We start from the raw sequence: 9,560 nt of genomic DNA on the forward strand, positions 1-9,560 counted from the left end.
TGGGGTGAGGATGGGAACATGGGGGGAGGATAGGCAACATGGGGAGAGGATGGGCAAAATGGGAAGTGGAAAGGCAAAGTGTTGATAGGTCAGAGAATATTGAAGGGTGGGTCAAAATGGTATGAAGGTGGGCAAGGTAGGGGGAGGATGAGCAAGGTGAGGTGAGGGTGAGGTTGAACTGAAAGTGTAGGGGTGTTATCAGAGGATGCTGCTGAATTGTCGCTGCTGCCTTGTTCCATGAAGATGTCCGATCTCCTCCAGACAGCCACAGGTCTCCACATCCCTGCTTAGTGAGTTTGCTGCTAGAATCTCACAAAGCAAAAGTATTTCTTATCTGAAATTAACTGATACATTGGATAACACAGTATCTATCTATCACTCAGAAATCCTACTGAATAGTATCTTATTATTTCGTGTCCTAAATCAAAGTTGAAATCTTCAGTTCTTTTTGACAGTTTCAGCCTCAGTGTAGATGAAACTGGAAATTATCTGAGATGTTACATTGATGCACGTATGAAAGAGAAACAGCTGTATTCACTGAGGAGTGGTGTGGGCATGTGCTGTCTGGAAACCCAAGGATTAGGTGTCTGAGAACGAACAATACTGGACTGTTTGTGGTAGTGATCTATATACATTTATATAATCATATCTAAGGATTATTGTCCATTTATACCTTGTATGCCAGTTTTAAAGCCAATCTAAGTGTGGATCTAAGTGTCAGCCTTAGTTATATGGACACTTATCTCTGTCTTTGTTTATGAGACTGATTCAGATATTGCACCTTTAGTCAGTGGACAAGATGTTATTTAAAGTATTTGAGTGTGAAAGTACATTCACTCTACCCCAAATCTAACCATTGTACTCCTTTCCAACGAGGGACTAGATGGCATGGGAGATCTGCATGTTTGTCCAATACCAATTTGATCAGTTGTGTTGCCAGCTTCTGGACTCTCCAACTGGGAACTCTAATCACAAGAGAAAATATTACAATGGAGGAAAAAGTTTAGCTGGGGACAAATGACTATGTGTTTGTGATAACAAAATTATTCCATCTCTTACCTACAGAAATCTTATGTCAGCATTTTTATGTTCTTTACATGCTGATATCAGTCTCCACGTTTGGAGTGCTCACAGATTTTAAGCCAGTGTTAATATACAGATGTTTTAATGCTTGCCAGTCTTACTGTGAGAAGACCTTTTTCCATGATACGAATCACAGTTGTCAAAGGCCAGTAAACAAACATATTTGTAAACAATGTCGTGTGTTGTGTTTTTTTTCTGTTCATTTCCCACTCATCTGTCCTTGGACGAAACATCTCCTCAGACAGCACTAGACCAATGATGGTGAAACTCAGCAGACGTATTCCCTCCTGACATTTGTCTGTTAACATTTCCTCAGACACCATTGTATGAATGATGGTGAAACTCATCAGATGTCCTCCCTCCAGACTGTTAACATTTCCTCAGTTGCCACTAGACCAATGATGGTGAAAGTTGATTTCTTTTGTTTATGACTAATGACAGTGCTCATGTTTGATGGTGCAGAACACACCGAAATATCTTGGAGCAAGTGCCATTTGGTAGGGATTCGTTGATGGTGTGGTGGTGCACTGATCCTGTGAAGCAGAATGTGAATTGACGTTACCTCCAATAGAGGGTTGATGCTCCACATTTCAATGATGAAACCCGAAACAATAATCCTGTCTTCATGGACAACAATACTTTTTTTTGTTTTCCTACGACACAACACGTTGAAGACTCAGGTTCATGCACCGACATGGGTACAATGGGTAAAACAGGTTTCTGGTGTCCCACACCGTGATTTTCCTCTAATATTGCTAAAAGCTGCATAGAACTAATTCACTCACCCACTCACCTAACAGGAGGTAAGTTTGTGAAGCTGGCCAAGGTTGGATATCCAGGGCAAAAAGGTCATCTCATCTGGTGTCATGTTCTTTTGCGTTGTTGTCTACTTGGCTGGATTTTGTTAAAGCTGTTCTAGAAGACCCACACACTGTTGTCATACATTATGGAAAGGATTTCCATTGGGACTGTTTACGTTTTGCGCTGAAACATTGTGTATTTTTTCTTACTGTTGTAGAATATATCAACATTTGATGTGAATGTTCACATGTGGATGTTATGTATGTAAATGTTCAGGTGTTGTTTGAATGTCTGTGAATCTAGACGTGTTAATGGTATGCATGTGAATGTGTGATATGTATCAGTCTACCTCTTACATCTTGAAAGATTTCGAGACTGAAAAGGATAGATGACTTACTCTGTAAGTGGGGATGACTGGCATAATAATGTTGAAGTAGTCTTTCAGAAAGCAGTCGTGATGTTTTCACTAGATGTCCCCACATGTATGCTGAATTCAGCACCAGAAAATCAAACACCACCCTGACATTACAAACAGGAAGTGTTGGACTGGTTGTATGACGCCCCGAGTGTCTCCCCACGATCGGATTAAACCAGCTTTATCATGCAGAGACCTGGCCGGATAATCACCAAACTGTGAGCTGCTCTGGAGTTTTAAGCCTTCCATCAGAACTTAATGCAGAGTGAGGACTTAAGATGCGGGATAAAAACGGCAGGTTCAAACATTCAGAGTCTTAAACAGGGAGTTCATTTAATTGCTGAGTGGGCATTTATGTAACTAGGACGCGGGTAATCTGGCATGAACAGCTGCAGTTTTCCTAAGGCAGCATAATGGTCAGGGCGACTATGTTAGACAGCCATTCACTGTGAACTAAAATTGTCCACCACGTTTTAAACTAAAATGGCATAACTCTGGTAACTCACCTCAAAGGGTTCAAACGTGATCGACATGGTATTTGTTCATGACTAAATAGAGACACTGCTAATCATCTGGGTGTTCGAGGTGTTTCAAGCAACCCGTCACTGTGTACACACCATCTACTAGTAGTTCGGTGAAACACATGACGCCTAGAATAACTTTTAATGTGACAAACAAATTCCGCTACATTAATCGATACAACATACATTAGTGTTCACTCGTTCAGAAATCCTTGGCCTTGCATAACCCATGGACACATATATGTCAAACTTGCACCGTGTAGGTGACCTCGTCAGCTGAAGGGTTTTGTACACCTCGTTATCGTCTCGTATAGCATGACGGCTACTGACCAATCAGATCGCTGGATCGCAGAAATATCAGATACCCGTCTGTTGCAATACCAAACACAAGGCGATATCGCTGATTGTTGACAACGTACCACAAGTCCATGGGGTTTGCTGACGTGGATTACAGGGCCAAGGTTCCTGGTGCAACACACTGACCCAATACTTGTTGACCTCGGTAGTCCTAACCTGGTTGTGCGTGTGTCTGAGATTCAGGCCAGCGGGTGTGGGATGTGGTGCTGTGAGAGAACAGTGGCCCCGGTACAGCCACAGGTTGATGGTGTCAGCAACATTCGTACTGACTCTTCATGGCAAGGCGGATCTGAGCCTACTGTGCAATGTGAAGACTTATGGTTAACCTCAGTAAAGGTTGCGTCGCACACACCTTTAGTGACTTTCCACAATCTTTGCTCTTGTTGATACATTCAGTTCAGAAATGGCGGATTTGAGGTCGAGTTTGGCGACGTATCTGGTGTTCTTTTAGTCTGGTGTCGAGGGGTGTATGTGTTGCCACAGTTCCATGCTATCTGTTATACACAACCTATGTGAATTTGGGCTAAGCTGCCTGTGCATGTCAGATTGGCGTGCAGTAAAGTGTTGAAGGTCTTGCTGCTTCAGAAGGTAACACCTGCGTGTGCTTTGTTCTTTACTAGACGGGAGATCTGATGGCTGTGAGGGCCTAGATAGGGATTGGTGGTCCTGATGGGCAATGGAGTAAGTTTTGGGCCTAGGTTTTCGAAGCTCTCGTACCGCTAAGATAGCCGTAAGTGCCATACATTAACATCAACTTACGACTACTATACTACCGACAGGAAATAAGGGAACCAAGAAATTGAATGTAGATGACTTTGACTGTGACAGGGTCCGTTATCGTGGCGTATCTCCCAAACGCAACATCCAATGACAATGGAATTTCGCATAATGCATGCCCAGCACGTGCTAAACGTGCATACAGAAGTTAACTCCTGTAAATGTACTGGAGAAGTCGCAATCACTAATGCAATACAGATTGACACTTACTGACAGAAATGCCTCCGAGGCAGTATCTCGGTGAAGCAACAAAATGGAGAATTGTGGGGATGATAGAGGGGTGGGGACATCAATATGTGAAGTTGCCCGGCAGGTGGGTAAATCAAAAAGTGTAATTTCACGCCTGTGGGATAAGTACCGTCAAACGGGTGGGGTTGCAACGAGACCTGGGCGTGGTAGACCAAAATCACCGACACCACGACAGGATCGTCTCATTACGTTAATTGCTCTACGCGATATGTTTAAATCGGTCCCTGCCATCAATAGAGAATTCCGCACACTCACTGGTGGAAGACGCATTTCAACCTCAACCGTTAAAAACCGACTCTATCAAGCTCGTCTGAAAGCAAGACGGCCTTTTAAGGGTGTCACCCTATCAGCTCACCATAAGCGCCAAAGATTGGCATGTGCTAGGCAGCATCAGGGACAGGCTATGCGCCACTGGCGTTACACCATGTTCTCTGATGAGTCAAGGTTTTGCCTACGATTCACAGATGGCAGAAAACGTTGTTGGTGTCTGAGCGGGGAGCGATATGCCAGAGCAGCAATTCTTGACCATGATCGATATGGAGGTGGTAATGTCATGGTGTGGGGTGGGATTACACATGACAGACGATCAGATTTGGTCATCATTAACGGAGCCATGACTGGTCAGCGATACGTTGACCAAATATTGCGTCCTGTTGTGGCTCCATTGGCTAGAGTTATCGGCCGAAATTTTGTATTCCAAGATGATAATGCCAGACCACATCGGGCCCGAATTGTCTCCGCTTATCTCCAACAAGAAGGTATCCAGACATTGGACTGGCCCTCTAAGTCCCCAGACCTGTCCCCAATTGAACATCTCTGGGACGTTCTTGGTCGAAGGGTGTACGCCAGGGACCCAGGACCCGCCAACCTGGCCCAGCTTGGGGCAGCTCTCCAAGAGGAATGGTGGGCAATACCACGGGCAACCATCCGGAAATTGATTAACAGCATGTCATCAAGGTACCGTGAATGTGTTCCCCATCATGGTGGACACACCAGATATTGAACTTGACGCCTAAAATTGATTTAGTGGATATTTAAAGCAGTTTCAAATTCGCTATTATTTCATTAGTTCCCTTATTTCTTGTCGGTAGTATATATAGCTAAGAGAGCTTCGAAATCTAGAAGTAGCCAGGTCTTGGTTTGGGATCGTGTCCATAGATCTTAGGACAAGATGGGCAGGGTAACCGTTGAGTGTAGTCGGTTGAAGTTTTCTTCAGATGATTCAGTTTGCTGCTTTTGTTGTTTCACTGAGCTTTTATAGCTATCTGCTTCCTAGTTTTATTTAATTCGCCTGAATGAGTAATATACCCCGAAACATCGTGTTCCTCGGCTGACTTCCATACATACTCACCTTTTACGTGTATCACCTCGATATGACGTTCAAAGACTTAAAGGAACCTACACCTTCACCTTTGTCACGTCCAACACATTGATTGCTGGTTATCCATGATTACAGAATTGTATCTACAGGCGTGAGTTATATCCGGTACAGTAGTACCAATCGGGTCCTCTTGTTCGTGAAGTATGTGTGGAGACGGTGATGTAGATAAGATGTTGACTACAGCGTCCACAAGTGACATTATGAGTCAGACACAAACTGCTGAATGGCTGTCACGATCTAGATAAAGATGGCGTCAGTGTTTACATGTTGACAGCTGAGAGAATCTGGGTTGTTGTCATTAGCAGTATTAACACCGTTATCGGGTGCCTTAATAAGCATTAGATTCTGGTACAGGTAATTCAGCGCTTGACGCCAAATTAATAAAGCCTGGTTTGGGCACACTGACGGGGAGACAGGTTACACATTGTCACCATACACCTCAGTACCGAGGTCCTGGGTTCTCGGAGGGTGGAGACAAACCTGTATACAATACTTGTACAACCCCCACCCCAATAATAACACGCACAACCACCAGTGGAATGTTTGCAGCATACAAGTCTGTCATACAGATCCCGAAGCAAATATAGTCGAGAAAACCGGAGCAAGTCTAGAAAATGAGGCAAGCATAGATTGAAGGATTGACGAAAGAGTCGGGGTTCCTTTTCATTAGATTTTATTTTTTTGTTTTTTTTTCCACAAAGAACCCTTTTTTCTGTAAAATATGCTTATTTCAGAGACTAGTTGTTAGTCTAGCATCATCTGTACACCTTAACGCCCATAGCTGGAGTGTCATTTTCTGACATGAGCCATGAGAGGATTGATTAGACACCTGTGGAGAGACGTTGAACTCATCAGCTTACTCAGTCGTGGTAACAGCTGTCTATCAATACGTTACATCATAAACTAGCACTAAGACGCTGAATGTGGGTTAAATGTAGTGTCTTATAGTAAAGTTGATATCACATGGACAAACTGCATGGACACCAACTGTTTCGCGAGTGTGACGTTTCGATACAGATTATGATGTTAGCCAAAGTATGTCTGTATTGTACTTTGCCCCTTTAAAGAATAAACTTTGATATTATCGGTTTCCTGGAGGATCTTGCGGACGAATTGTATAGCTGACACTACAGGTTCATTACATGAAAGGGACAGCGCCTTTGTGTACAGTTGTGTAATGTCAATGCAAACCGTATCACGATCAGCGTTAACTGCCATCAAGAGAGACATAGCTGTGAGAGGACTGCTCGCAGGTGTGAACAGCATTTCAGTTATCTGGCAGCCGTTGCAAGAACAATCTTAGCGCTGAGACGGTCGTAACTCCAATATCTCAACATAGACTTAAGCTAGTCTTAGCGCTGAGGTGATCATAACTCCCACACCTTAGCACAGACTTACGAGTGTCTTAGCGCCAAGGTTGTTTAATACAACGGCACCCGGGTGTGTCAGTGTATGTTTGAGGACAGGCGAATTCCTCAGCCATGGACATCTCTTTCCTTTCTTCACTGATGACAAGAGTACAGTGTAAGTGACGGTTGTGTGATACAGGCTGTGAGGTTCTTATCTCATCGAGTTCAACACGTCTAAAGGTCTCCTTACCTCATATTGTATACACTCGACTATACCTTTGCATGTCGCACCTTTTAACAGATCACATTTTAAATGCAGATAATGGCGTTATGTATTACTCATGATCCGACCCATCCACCCATTAACCCCTGGAGTGATGTGTCACGGTCTTCTGTGTGTTGTGTTCCATATCAATACTAAATACGGACCAAGCGATGGTTCGGGTTACAACGGTCCTCTGTAACTTCCACCCTCGTGCCTGGAGGCGACTAACATTGCCGTTGGTCATCGTATACCAACACAGCGTGGAGCGATGGTCATGATGGCAATCCTAAGACTGTCTGGTCCAAGTTGGACTATATATATTTAACTGCAATAGTTCAGCCAGTCTTCCTGTGCAAATTCCATAGCTTTAAATTGGTTGAGATCATAAGTAACCTGTGGCATAAACTTTCCCCGACCTAATCAAGCATGTAATTCGTGCACTGCAGTAATACAGTGCCTTGAATGATAACTGATGTGTATAGGTAAATCACCTTACAAGGAAGTTATTTAAATAAAGTCTGTAAGGGCGAGTTTATTTAAATAACTACCGAAATGAGGATGATTAAACAGCTCTCACCAAGAGGGCATACTTATTCAGATGTGTGTAATGTACAAGTCATGTTGAAGATATCAAAATAAGTACACTTTCATTGTTCTTAAATAGAAATAACTGCCCTGGGTCAGCTAACCAGTCATGCATATAAAACACTTCCAAGAACAAGGGACATAACTTTCCATACTGGTTTAATTGTAATCAACAACTCGTCACCTTAAATCAGAGCGCCGATGAGTAACGAAATCGAGATATTCTTCCCGTAAAAACTATCCATACGATCAAACATTCTTTACGCAAATACACATCTCATTGTTCCAGACGTAGGCAAGTACGCATCTCGCTGTTCCAAACGGTAAGTACCATCGCGTTGTTCCAGACGTAGGCAAGTACGCATCTCGCTGTTCCAAACGGTAAGTACGCATCGCGTTGTTCCAGACGTAGGCAAGTACGCATCTCGCTGTTCCAAACGGTAAGTACGCATCGCGTTGTTCCAGACGTAGGCAAGTACGCATCTCATTGTACCAGACGTAGGTAAGTACACATCTCATTGTTCCAGACGTTGGTGAGTACGCATCTCATTGTTCCAGGCGTACGTAAGTACATGAGACACTCGAGACAAGGTTCTACGTATGAAATACTGCAGAAGATTATATGATGTATCCATGTATCTCACGGTTGTCGAAAGAACACATTGGTAAGGGCCCCGAGGTCGGGGATCTGACTGGTCGTCCTCATCATTCGCTGATGTGTGGACGGTCCCGTGGTAAGTCTTGTGGATGTTCCAGTTTTGGTTCTCGCGTTACTGCTATCCTGACATTTAAGATCTTACATATATCTAATTTCTGTGTCAGGTTTACTTGTACGTACAATAACTTTCACGCCATGAATAAAAAAAATCTTGATAACACAATGCCAGTGGTCCAACGTAAAGCATGTTAAATTCAATATTCATACTCTCAGAGTTAGGCACCCAAGTGCACCCAAAGTCTACCTATAACGGATGGGACTCAGTACTAAAGTCTGTACTTAACACGTGAAGTGTAATCCTAAATATAGTATGTGCTAGAAAAGCTTCTTCTGTCCCTGATACAGATATTTATGGGGTGCTTCACACACATACTCACTACGTCACAGTCGGCATCAACGGGTCAGTCTTCTAGTATCAAATAGTACCGATCATCATAACTCTGGTGATCTACTTAAAATCATAACCATTCCACGTTTTAGGTTCAGTATTCATGAATTATATATCAGTTCCGTGGTATATAATATCGACTCCTTTGTCACAGTATTTCTGAAATTAACATGGTTTATTTCTTTCATTCCCAGAACTAGAATCCAGAACAGTTCCTGGTGACAGGAAACAACCCAGCTAGGAAGCTCTGTCGCATGATAATATACTTGGAAGACAACTTTCTTATTTACTCTTATTCCTTAGCTGATATGATGAAGATACTGCAACATCCAGGGCAGAGAGTGAGTAGAGTAGAGGATCATGCTGTCAGCAAGACATGTTACTGATGAATGTTGTACATAGTCACATAGTCGTGAGGTAAACGTGACGTGACACATACACATTACACAGGTCTCTCCATCCCGATAACTGGACCATCTTTCAATGGAAATCTACGGGAATAGTTTAAAAATTCGCCCTTCGGGTCTGGAAGCGCAGGCGTTAAGCGAGTACAATTAATGAAGGTAAGTTTCGTTTCACATAAAAATCGTCCATAAGGCGGGGTTTCGGATATGTGGGGTCCGAGTAAACAGGGTTCGACTGTACTTCAGAATACAGTCATCCATCATGTG

This window comes from Haliotis asinina, chromosome 7 (assembly GCF_037392515.1).
Source record: "Haliotis asinina isolate JCU_RB_2024 chromosome 7, JCU_Hal_asi_v2, whole genome shotgun sequence".
In the NCBI taxonomy this organism is placed as follows: domain Eukaryota; kingdom Metazoa; phylum Mollusca; class Gastropoda; order Lepetellida; family Haliotidae; genus Haliotis; species Haliotis asinina.